At 35.3% G+C, this 13,207-nt stretch overlaps 4 non-coding genes across 4 annotated transcripts; all 4 read right to left on the bottom strand.

Moving 5' to 3' along the window:
• Positions 1 to 6,782: 6,782 nt before the first annotated feature.
• On the bottom strand, positions 6,783 to 6,862 carry TRNAL-UAG (transfer RNA leucine (anticodon UAG)). The gene has a single exon. It is a non-coding gene; the product is annotated as a tRNA-Leu (tRNA).
• Positions 6,863 to 8,858: 1,996 nt separating this feature from the next.
• TRNAL-UAG (transfer RNA leucine (anticodon UAG)) lies at positions 8,859 to 8,938 on the bottom strand. The gene has a single exon. It is a non-coding gene; the product is annotated as a tRNA-Leu (tRNA).
• Positions 8,939 to 9,555: 617 nt separating this feature from the next.
• On the bottom strand, positions 9,556 to 9,635 carry TRNAL-UAG (transfer RNA leucine (anticodon UAG)). Its single transcript has one exon. It is a non-coding gene; the product is annotated as a tRNA-Leu (tRNA).
• Positions 9,636 to 10,473: 838 nt separating this feature from the next.
• Positions 10,474 to 10,553, bottom strand: TRNAL-UAG (transfer RNA leucine (anticodon UAG)). Its single transcript has one exon. It is a non-coding gene; the product is annotated as a tRNA-Leu (tRNA).
• Between the last annotated feature and the right edge of the window lie 2,654 nt (positions 10,554 to 13,207).

Genomic DNA, 13,207 nt, shown 5'->3' on the forward strand with positions numbered 1-13,207 from the left:
TTTTACCCAGTTCTTGATATTCTCCACCTTGCATCTATATCATATCTCTTTACTTCTAGCTCTGTCCCATAGTGTCTTGCCATCAATTTTTCCAAGTGTTTTCATATCTGCTGTTTCTAACATCCTTTTTGTCCTTTCTGTGTCAGGTCGTGTTTCTACCGCGTATGTTATTATTGGTCTGATGACTGTTTTGTAAATTCTGCATTTCATTTCTTTCCTGATATTTTTTCTCCATATTGTTTAATTCGGGAAGCCACATAATGTGATGCCTAGATATTTAAACTCCATTACTTGTTCTATTATGTGATCTTTCAGCTCCAATTTACATCTTAGTAAATTTGCTGTTGTAACCATGCATTTTATCTTTTTGGGGAAATTAACATGTTAAATTTTCTGCCGGTTATATTAAATTGGTGCAGTATACGTTGTAAATCGTCTTCACTTTGAGAGAGTAGTATTGCGTCGTCTGCATAGCAGATTATTTTAAGTTGTTTTTCTCCCATTTGGCATCCTTTTTTAGATCTTACTTTTTTATTATTTCATCCATAATCAGGTTGAACAATAGAGCACTTAGGGAATCTCCTTGTCTTATCCTACTGCCAGCTTCAAAAGGGTCGATTAGTTCTTCCTCCACTTTTACTTTTATTGTGTTGTTTTGGTAAATATTTTAGATCGTTTTGTTTGTTGTATTCTAATGATTTCTCTTGCACTTGCTTCATTATAAATATAGCGTCGGTGCATGAACTTTCCGACCTGAAACCGTGTTAGGAGTTCGTTCTGTATTCTATCCTCTCCTGGTGATTTTCTATTCTTTAATTTCTATAATGCTTCCTTACCTCTTCCTTCTCAATATTTATTTCTTCATTTGTCGTCACCTCTGGTGTTGGTGGTTCATTATCGTCACCTTTAGCAAATAGGGTTCGAAAGTAAGCTACCCATGTGTCCTTCTGAATGTGTTTCATTTTTATTAGTTCGTTCATCTCTTTTCTTTGTCCTCTAATCATTCTCCATATTTCTTTTTGTGTTCCGTAGAAGTCGTGTTCCATCTGCTTTGAGAAGAATTACCAGTGTTCCCTTTTTATTTGTCTAACTAAAGTATTCGTTTCATTTCTGATTCGTTTAAAATGGTTATATGCCTGTTGTGTCTGTTGTGTTCTGTGTTGTAATATTTGTGATCTAATATTTCATTCCCAGCGATCTTCTCTGATATTATTTTTCTGTATAAAACACTGCCTAGCGTGATTGCGGGATGGATTGAATAGCTCTGCGGTTACCACAGCCGGTCCCAAGACGCGCTATCTCAGAGTGGGTCATTGGCAAGATTAGCAACCTACCAATCGTAAAAATGTAGAGCCTCGGAACCGTATTGATACTATCAAGCAATATAAAGTATAGAATTATACGTGTATAACTTTGTACTTTCTTTTTGGACCATGTTTATATGTCCAAGATAGTGCAATTTTCTTTTATTGTCATTTTAGTTTTTTTTTCTGTAAATTATTAAGACTTTAAAGTTCGTAACATCTATTAGATTTTTAGAATGTTTTTATACAGGGTAGGTAGTATCAAAGTTAAGTCTTCTTATCATATCTTAATTTGACCTCTAAGATTTATTTAATTCCATACCGTAACTCTACACGTCATATTAAGGCAACCATATTATTAGAGATAATGTCGACTCTCTGCTACTTTTACTAACAATCTTTTTTATTTTTATAAAGTTGCAAGTGCCTTCCTCCTTATAACTTATATTCATATACGTGGACTTCTTAACTCTTTCGATTTGCTGGTCTCCTATCAAATTATTACGATTGTTTTTATTGTTGATAACGAATCTACAATTCTTTCATCAACTTTGAATTAATGTTTGTGGAAGATTATCCAAAACACAGAATTTTATGATATGATATATTTATGATTTTATGATGAAAAATAGTCCTTAAGTTTGTCAAAAACTAGAATTAATTTTCTTTTAACGTGTGTCTAATACAAATTCTGCGATGGAATAGACAACACTGATAATAATATGTACTTGTAGAAGAAGCATGTAAGCTGTCAACACATTTTACTTTTAGCAGCGCCATCCATAGGCATAACTAACAACTATCCCAGTCATACTTATAAAATATATTATTTACTTTAATTTATTTTTACTTATGGTGTACGTAGTTTATTTACACAATTGTTATCCATTCTTATTTCTGCCTAATAGGTACATGGTATCTTCCTAAACGCATTACCAGACAAATAGCTAATAAACTGAATGGTACAGACGACAGGAAACATCTTATAGCAGAATGTAAAAGGCGAATAAATCAGAAACCCAAAATAAAAATTGAGCACGATTACACCAAGCCTAAAATTGAAAAACACGTGGAAGAAGTTCAAGTAAGAGAAGATCAAGTGGAAGAACGTCAAGTAGGAGAAATTCAAGTAGAAAGACGGCTTTGTCCAATTCACGAAATGCGTGTGGAATATATTTAACAACTTTGTTTTTGTTTTATATAGCATGTATTATATATAACAAGAAATTAAAAATGACATCAGTTCTTCCGTACACTAAAAACTCATTATTAAAAAATAAATACAATTTAAAATTCGTTTTCTCACTTAATATCACACATTAGGCACCACTGTAAAGCCATAGAGATGGAAAAAAGGCCAAAAACATATCGTCCGCTTCACCTTACAATCAAAATTCCGCCGTCATAAATATTTACGCCAACCTCCACCCAAATCACGTGATCATCGACGGTATAAATGGTCCGTCCACAGTCTCCAGTAGCGGTAGTGCAGTGACTAGTGAACAGTTAAGTAGCGTCTGGGGGCTCAGGAGACTGAGACAAAATTTACATTAAACTATTTACAGAAATTTAATTAATAACATTCACTGACGTGCTGGATAGCCAACTTTTTGACGAAGTAAGTCTAAAACGTTATATAAACATTTTTTATCAACCATCAATTTCGAGTTTTTTCAAACTTAACTAATTTTAACTAAAAAAAAAAAGATTCTTGGCTTATTTCAGATGCCCCTGAAGATGGTCTGAGAGATAAAGTACTTGAGCAAGATTTATTAAAAAATTGTGCTCAATATCCGCCTTCTATTTGAGTAAAGTTCATATATTCGAACATTTAACCATATATTATTTTATTAAAATATTTACTTTCTACACAGATAATAATGTTACTGCAAATTTACTTAAAAAACTAGTTATTGTTTTTTCTAATTAGAGTAACGACATTCTTCATAGCAATAATACTATATCAATTGAACTAAGTGCAAGTAAATTTATTTCTATTAAAAACTGCGAGTACCTATAAAAACGATAATTGTTCTCTACATTTAATTATTCAACAGTCTTCTCGACCCTTTATCTTCTTTACACATTTAATTCAATTTAAGCCATTACTCAAATGGCGTTATAGCATGATAACACTGATGTGCGTGATACGATCAATTTTAAAAGTAGCGGCCTTTGAACTACTCTCACGTGTATTTCAATTAGCCCAGCTAATAGGTCGAAATTAATTAAAATCCTATCAGTTTTAGCTTTAGCGTGAATTTCATTGCGTCAATCATTTTCTTTGTTAAAGTACAATAATATGCATTCAACAATGATATAATTAACTGGTTTTCAAAAACATGTAAATCTCTGCGATAAATAATAATAATAATGAAAAAGTAAAAAAGAGAAAAATTCTCTAATGATTTAGTATGCACTTCGGTCTTGACAAGTGCCGTGTCTTAAATATAATCAAAGGAAAGGTTCAGCCCGGCGGATTCGATATGCAAAATGGCCGGAATATCGAGTCCATGGGTGAAAATGATATGTATAAATACCTATATTATACGGAAAATTGACCATAAGCAAATGAAAACTGAGATAACTACTGAGTTTATGCGAAGGGTTGTACGTTGTAGTATAAATTTGTTTAAGGCACTAAACACCTACGCATGTTCCGCGCTTAGCTACTCATTTGGTATTATTAAGTGGACAAAAACGGATATAGAAAGTGTTCAGCGAAAAGTACCAACACACCTTACAAAGGAACAAAAATACCATCTTTGAAGTGCAGTAGAAAGAACGGCGGTATTTAGGAGGACGATGACTTATGAATATAAGTGAGCAACTAGAAAAACAGATTACTAATTTAAGCACTTATTTTCAGGTGCAGACTGAGACATCTACTCTACATCGCGCGATTTGTGCAGTAGATGATACAACACCGATCAAACTGAGGAAACCAGAAATGCACATAAACCATCTTACTAAGGACGAAAAAAATGCACACCTGGATGGGTAAACCTCTGCACGGGCGACATCCTAATGAGGTCAGTCAAGACCATGTCGACAATGTAGCGTCTAACTATTGGCTGACATCAGGAAAGATGTTCCCTGAAACAGAGTCAAAGACCCTCAGGTCCAAAATGACAAATGCCGATATGGATGTCAAGCTCAGGAGACCATCCAATATCTTACCGGGGGCTGTCAGGCATTTACTGCAACTGAATATAAGGAACGGCACGACTCAGTAGGAAAGCTCCTTCATCAAGAGATAGCTATCAAACTGGAACTTCTTCAAACAAACCATCTTCCATATTATCAATACGTTCCTGAGAGTATACTTGAGAATGACAACTACAAGCTATACTGGGACTGCACTGTGCTCACAGACCAAACAGTGGCACATAATAGACCAGATCTCATACTAGTTAATAAACTAAAGAGACAAACAACATTAATTGATGTGGCGATACCCAACAACAATAATCTTCATGTTAAACACAACGAAAAAATCGCCAAGCACAGGGATCTGGAAATTCAAATACGAAGACAGTGGAGAATGGAAAGTACCCAGACAATACCTATTATTTTCTCTACTACTGGAGTCATTCCAAAGAACCTCCTCGAAAACATAAAAAGCTAGGTCTGAATGAACATCTCTACAAGACCATGTAGAAAGCTGTACTATTGTCAACGTCCAGATGTGTGCTAAAATTTTTGGGAGATACTCCAGCATACCAAGTCACCTAGGGCTCGATAACACGGACAGAGTCCCACCAGAGCTCAATCTTTTTAATACCACAGGTATCTGGGTGAATTTTCCCTTTAGAGAAAGTGTGAGCCGTATGGCTAAATATAGAAAAGTAAAAAAGCTCTGTTGTTAATAGTAGAAGCCTATAACCAATATATCAGTCTTAAAGAACAAATACATACTAACGATATATTGCCATAATTTGAACTAAATTCAATACCGAATTCAATTAACATTAAACCAATTTTCCTTAGGGACTATTCTCAATTTGCTCAGCTTATTCGGAATCAACCATTTGTATCAGATATTAATGATATAGTACTTAACAGCTATCAATTATATACTGATGACTTTAAAAAGATGATAAAGTTGCTTGTGAAGTTTGGGATCCAAGTATTAAAAAAAAGCAACAACAGTTTTATGTAACAATCCTTTATAAAAGGTATATAATTAAAAATACCCTATCGAGCTACATCAAAGAACGTTTTCGGACTAAAATTTGTGACATTGATGATTTAAGTACCATGTTATTGGTTAAAATTCCTGATACGAAAACCAAAATATGTAGATCTTTCGTTATTTCCGGAAATTTCTATAAAATCTGCAAAAAATATATAGAAATTCGACTACAGATTAGGTGACCGCAAATAAATAAATTTTTTCTTAATTATCAAAGAGGTAAATGTACAAAACAGGTGATAGGATTAAACAAAATAGGCGGTGTTCCTAAACAAATAGCCGAATATTTAAAGTTACCAGATCCCAAAATGTACACAGGTCACTGTTTAAGACGAACTTCTGCCACTATTTTGGTAGATGCCGGTGGTGATTTAATGGATCTTAAACGACATGGCGGATGGAAATCTTCAACAACAGCCGAAGGATATGTCGATGAGTCAATAAATAATAAGACGTCAACAGCCAATAGAATTATAAATTTAATTGAAAGTATTTTACAGACCTTTACCAAAATACCAATGTTCAAAAAGAACACACCGTACAGTTTACGTCATCTCACCATTCACCACGTATTGTTGAACAACCGCCAAACTCGGATAAGGGTATAGTTATAAATAGTTGCCAAAATTTTACAATTAATTATTATAAATAAATGTTTAATTTAAATTGTTCCCGAATTTTGTTAAATAAAAGTTACTTGTTATACTTTTTATTTTTTTAAATGAAAATAATCGTAGAAAAAGTATAGTACACAACTTGAGTTGTAAGCTTATTACATGCTTGTAAAATTACTGCGCTCGCCGCTACGCGACTCGAGCGCAACTTTTTTACTCGCATGTAATAAGCTTCTTACAAGTCTCGTTATGTAATATACTACATATTAAAAAATACCCTGCATGGCAACGTAAGTACGTAAAACTCCCGAAAGGGGTGGTTGCTGACCCTCAGACCTTGTCTGAATGTGCTCTAGATGGCAACTAATGCACAAAGCAGTCAATATAACTTGTACTATGTGTCTTAATTTGACACCAGCCAACAATGTGTTAAATGAATATGTTGAGAAATTTTAAAATTTTTAATTTATTTTTCCTTGTAACAGTAGGAAACATCAATATGTTGAGGTTCACGTGTAGTATACCCTGAAAATTATGAATGAAACTATTGTGATGAAACTACTCTCTTTCCACACATACTGATCTATACCATATTGTATTGGACGTACATCGGAAGTAAATATGTTTTGTAGTAACGTTTTTATAAAGCAAATATTTAATAAAAAATATTGACAGCGGTGGGATTCGAACCCACGCCCTTTCGGACTGGTGCCTAAAACCAGCGCCTTAGACCGCTCGGCCACGCTGCCGTTATAATTATGATGATTCCATAAATATTTGCCAATTCAAAAAAAAAAAACATAATAATATAGCACAATATAACATTATATCGATTTTAAACAGATATAAGACTCCATAAACCGAAGGATGCCATATGAGGCCATGAGAACATTAGAAATACCAGAAAACCTTGTATGACTAGTAAGAATGACGCTTAGGAACACGAGAAATAGGGTAACAATGGAAGAAATCTTTTCAAGGCAGTTCACATTGAATAGACCTTAGCAAGGGAATCAACGATCAACAAATTTATTCAACCTTGTATTAGAGCTAATTCTCTCAGTGGGAACAGATGAAATATGTGACCTAGTCTTGGAAGACGACAAAATCAAAGGCGTGCAATCCTGCAAATATTTGGGGGTCATTTTCAACAAGAAGGGAAATAGCGCAGATGAAATCAGGGAAAGAATAAACAAGGGCAGAGCAGCGACCCGTGCCTTAAACTCTCTTCTCTGGCAAAAAACAATTCGACGAGAAAACCAAAAAACACATTTACGGTAGTATAGTTCAAAGTATTACACTTACGGTTCGGAAGTATGGGGACGTCACCAAAGCTAATAAAAAACAAACTTATGACGACAGAAATGGATTATCTGAGACGAAGCTGCGGTAGATCGAAACTGGAGAGAGTTAGAAACGAACAATAAGAAACGAAATGAAAATGGAGAGAAATATCAATGATGACATAGAAAGAAAACAATTAATCTGGTTCGGACATGTTAAAAGAATGCCAGAGTACAGATGGCCTAGGAGAGTACTGGAATGGATCCCTCCTGAAAGAAGAAAGAGAGGACGACCACGGAGAAGTTGGCGCAACGATATTGATGAAGCAATGGCGGCAAGAGACTTAGAGGAGGCTACTGCATATGACAGAAAAAGATGGAAATTGGGGCGGAGAAGCGGCGACAGCCGTAATAAATCCGTTATTATATATATATTAGAGCTAATTCGATGAAGATCAAATATGAGCACAAAGAAGACTATTTTCAACTGAGCAAGGAACATTGCATATCGTACGCGGATGATGTGATGAGACTAGAAGAAGCGAACATATACGAACTATTAATAAAACAAAATAACGCAATATATGGAAATGAGAGGAGACATAACAATGATAGCAAATATATCAAGATGAAATGAGCACAAGCGTTTATAGTTGGATATGATATATCGGGAATAAACACGGGAAAAAGAAAAGAGATAGACAAATGATTAATGAAGGGGGGCAGAGCAGTAGGGTCACTAAATTCAATACTGAAAGCAAAAAATGTTTCGCGAACAGTTAACCTGTGAGTCAAAGGGACGAAAGAAGTGATGTCAAGGTAGAAAGGTGATCAGCTCAAGAAAGAAGTAATGATTGGGAAGAAGGTGCTCAGAAAATCTTCGGAGGAATACAGACGCCAGAGAACCGAAATGTTAAAACAATACGGAATGAGGGAGAAATGGCGAAGAAGATTAAGTCCAAAGAAAAAATAATTGGAAGCAGTAAAGCAGGACTTGTCAGAAGGAAGCATGAGAGATTTGAGAGAAAAAGCAAGGGTACCAAAAAATGGAGGGGAATAACCTAGATTTTATATAGTGAACATGGAGAACAGACTATATTATTTACCATCACATTCTGGAATTTAATTTTCCATCTAGTTCTTCTCATGTCACTAGAATCAGCAATTATTAAAAAAAATTCACAAACCCTTTGTGTGTGTATTCTGCTCAGGATGCCTCTAAAATGTAATAAAATATTTCTTATGATAGTTGGAAATATTTAAAACAAGTAATAAATAAGGTTTGCAGATGTTGTTACCACAAGAATTTATTTAAATAATGTAATCTATAACCGCTAGATATAAGTACTCTCGACTTATTGCGTTTTTGAAGGGACCTATTACATAGGACCATGTGCAGGAATACGATGTTTTATAGTAACATTTTAAACAAGTTTATAAAGCAAGTATTTAATAAAAATCTTGACAGCGGTGGGATTCGAACCCACGCCCTTTCGGACTGGTGCCTAAAACCAGCGCCTTAGACCGCTCGGCCACGCTGCCGTTAAAATAAATTAATCTAGCCATCTTAAGCGATTGGCTACCAACTTTATCAGATGAGATGGATTGGCGTGATATTTGAACTGAAGCTAAAAGTACAAAAGTTAGATAGCGCCAATGTGTGCAATAGCGCTACTGCGAGTCTTTGAAAGAAAAGTATTGAGGACCATGTATGGCGGAGTAAACCAACAGGGTCTGTGGAGAAGGCGATATAACTTTAGACTTTTTGGTGATGCAGATATTGTGAAGACCATCAAAATAAACCGCCTAAGGTGGGTGGGCCACGTTATGCGGATGGATGAGAGTGAACCCACTAAAATAACTATGCTAAACAGGACGGTCGGAAGAAGAAGAAGGGGGCGACCTAAACTCAGATATCTGGAAGATGTAAAGGAACACCTGAGGGAGATTGGAGTGAGGGCGTGGAGAAGACAGACACTCGAGAGGGAAGGATGGAAGAATGTTTTGAAGCAGGCCAATGCTCACGAAGGCTGTAGCGCCAACTGATGATGATGAATGGACCATTATATAGAACCATGTGCCGATAAGTTTTGAATAATATATAAGATGTTTTATAATTTTTAAACAGGTTTATAAAGCAAGTATTTAATTAAAAGTCTTGACAGCGGTGGGATTCGAACCCACGCCCTTTCGGACTGGTGCCTAAAACCAGCGCCTTAGACCGCTCGGCCACGCTGCCGTTAAAATAAAATTAATCCTAGCCACTTATGCGATTGGCTACCAACTTTATCAGATGAGATGGATTGGTGTGATATTTGAACTGAAGCTAAAAGTACAAAAGTTAGATAGCGCCAATGTGAGCTTTTATGCTAGACGTGTATGCCACACTTACTAGGAATTGGATATTTTTATATCAAACATAACGTTAGCACTCGTTAGAGGGTCAAGTGCAGGTTTTTGGGCAAGTTTTTGCAATATCTCAAAAATGTACTTATAAGTACTTACTCATTCACCATTTTTCTATTACTAATAATTTTTACGCTATTTTTATATTAGGATTTTTTATAAAGAGTTGGTGTGCCATAAGGGTATTTCGGGGTGATTTAAAAGTTACTATTCCTCACATGTATACCAGTAAAATATCCTATGCTTTATTATGAGTTTTTATCTCTATTTTATTATAAGGGGTGGTTTTTTAAGTGTTGCAACTTTTTAATGAGCGTTAAGTTACCTAATGAATATTAAAATATATATGAATGCACCAAAAGTTCAATTCAAGCCACTAAAAACTTTTTTCCTATGTTTTCGGACATAACGCGGCAGTTTTTGAGCATTTTGAGGGTAGAAACGTAATTTAAATTTCATAAAATTGATAAACTATATTAAAATACCTTTTTAATACCTTAAAATATGTAAGTTAATATTTTCAATTTTTTTTTATACTAGTGTAGTTTTTTACTCTCAAAAGGCACAAATCGAGACAACAGAACTTTTGAAGTGGATGACAATATTTATTTACAATACACAACAGATCTTATCAGAAAGAAAAAAATGAAATTTTTAAAATTAAAAAAGTGTGACAGCGGTGGGATTCGAACCCACGCCCTTTCGGACTGGTGCCTAAAACCAGCGCCTTAGACCGCTCGGCCACGCTGCCGTTACGAAAAATTTTTTAATTACGCTATAAAAACTAACTCGTTTTAACATTTTAATACCTAGTCATAAAATAAAATATATTGTTCTTGTTAATTCTATAATATCTTGTTAACCATATAATAAAATTTATTGTATATAAAAGAAAACAATTTTATTTTCCAACAATATGTTATTCCTTCAGTAAGAAAATTTATATCAGCACATTTCAATTGTTTAAAACCAAATTAATTTCAATTACATATTTTTAGAAGAATTTTTTACTCAAGTAACGAAAAACAAAATTTGTTTAAATTTATTAATATTTGTATTTTGAGAACCATTTCCGAAGCGGAAATTGAAAGGTCAATACACCTACTTTAACCTTTAATTGTGGCTTATTGCCATTAAAATAGTAATTACTTTAAAATGCCACAAGAAAATAGCTTCAGAACAATATATATTTTTAATATAAACAGTTTGAAATTCTCACGTGTTATATAATTCGGTATATATTTAAAATAAAAAATATGAAATATGAAATAACAAATATGTTGATTTTGATATTGAAATTGATCTTTGCCGTCCTCAATATCAGTTTTTATAGGTGAATGTTTCAACTAAGAGATAGTTTATTTCGACATTTTCTTATTAAACTCATCTATAGAAGCATTTTCATTTCATCGATTTGTATTTCTTCAGATAGTTATCTTTACTTTCTGTGGACGCGAGCGATCTATTCATCGCACCCGAAATTAGTGCAGCTGATGGACCAAGGTATGATCTAACGCTTAAAAAGCTTATGAAAACTTTCTTTATTTTTTATATCAGGGGTTTCGTCTAACCGACAAGACGAATCCTCAAGCTGAAGGCTAAGTCTCATAGATTGCAACGTGAAACTACTCTAACAGGTACAACACCCTGCCAGGTACGTAAGTCGTCTACAGACAATTCCGAGTTCCAACATCGAAAAGATTATAATACCCATGTTCGTCCGTCTAAAGATCTAGTCTACTGGCAAGGATCGATCCCCACCATAAACCGATAATCTCATCGGAAATAAGTGCTCGTGCGACAATCGTAGCAAACTACGATTGCCTAGTAAAGTCATATTTTTTGAGCCTTTGGACTCTCGAAACTCCAAGAGATATCGTTGCCACCTTTGACTAGAAAGGGCGTTCAAGCATAATCTCACAGATGGCAGTTTCGCACTATTACCCGCTCGAGTAAATCCAAATGTCCGAACCTGCGGTTCCTCTAGTATTGAGCAGGATTACTATCGCGACGAGTCATCAGTAGGGTAAAAATTAATCTGTCTCACATACCTGTCTATTGGTGAACATTCAAACGCTTGGCGAATTCTGCTTCGCAATCGAAGGATCAAAAAGCGACGTCGCTATGAACGTTTGACCGCCACAAGCCAGTTATCTTTGTGGTAACTTTTGTGACACCTCTTGCTGAAAACTCTTTAAGCCAAAAGGATCGATAGGCCATGCTTTCGCAGTCCCTATGCATACTAAAGATCAGGATCAAGCCAGCTTTTGCTCTTTTACTCTACGCGAGGTTTCTGTCCTCGATGAGCGGTCCTTAGGACACCTGTTAGGACACCTGCGTTATTCTTTGACAGATGAACCATCCCAGTCAAACTCCCCGCCTAGCAGTGTCCACGAATCGAATCAGGCTGGAGGTAAGTTGACGCTGAAAACGAAGCACATGAACGCTAGCTGGGTATCCGAGGCAACCTTATCGGAACCATGGAACCGACGAACAGCACAACGCAACGAAACGTCACTCCGTGCCCTTGGCTTAAGAATACCGTGACAGTCGCCGCCTCATGAGCGAACGACGCACGCGTTTTGCCTTACCTAGTAAGTTAAAAAACGAAGAAATACAAGTAAACTTATTTCTGAAATTCTGAAACATTCGGAGAGTGAAAAAAAAAGATCTTTAAGAAGTCATCAAAAAGATCAATATCAAGGACGTTATCTATATGTTAGCTACGGCATTTCAGGAAATGCCCTCTTCAACGTTTGATACAAATTTGGAGAAAACTTTGACCAGATGTTGAGAATAGGTCTTTTTCGTGTACCCATGGAATTTCAAAATCCAAACTGCATGCTTTTGAGAAAAATCTTAAGTACAAGACTTATAAGCATGATGATCTGGAATTCCTAACACGTTTTCGCATATAGTGTCCTTGGCAGTGGCAATGTTGACAGCCAACAGGCGTTGAATAGTTTACTTAACCCCTTTATGATCACTTTATAAAATTTGTTATTCTTAGACTGTTTTAATTCCCATTTCAGAAGGGATGCCTCGATAGTCCGGAAAGTTGTTCGATGTACATTTTTCAGGTGGCCATTTTCTACTCAACTGTCGTCGCCAGGTTTCCGTGTTTGTCCGGGATGGCCGAGGACGGTTTTCGGTCTCCTCTTGTATAGACCAGTGTCTTCTCGAATCTTTCGGTGGTTGTTTCATTTGGAGCTTCTAGATTAATTTACATTTGTCTTGCATCCATATCTCCTTGGCCCTCCCCAATTTTTTCTTGGATTCTTTTGTTGATTTCTTCTACTGTCGATTCTGAATTGTAAATTAATAATATACTAAGAACTTCCAATCTTATCCCTATTGATTTATATATCATAATGTCGTATTAACAAAATAATTAACAAAATAAAT

This window comes from Diabrotica undecimpunctata, unplaced genomic scaffold, assembly GCF_040954645.1.
Source record: "Diabrotica undecimpunctata isolate CICGRU unplaced genomic scaffold, icDiaUnde3 ctg00003108.1, whole genome shotgun sequence".
NCBI lineage: Eukaryota > Metazoa > Arthropoda > Insecta > Coleoptera > Chrysomelidae > Diabrotica > Diabrotica undecimpunctata.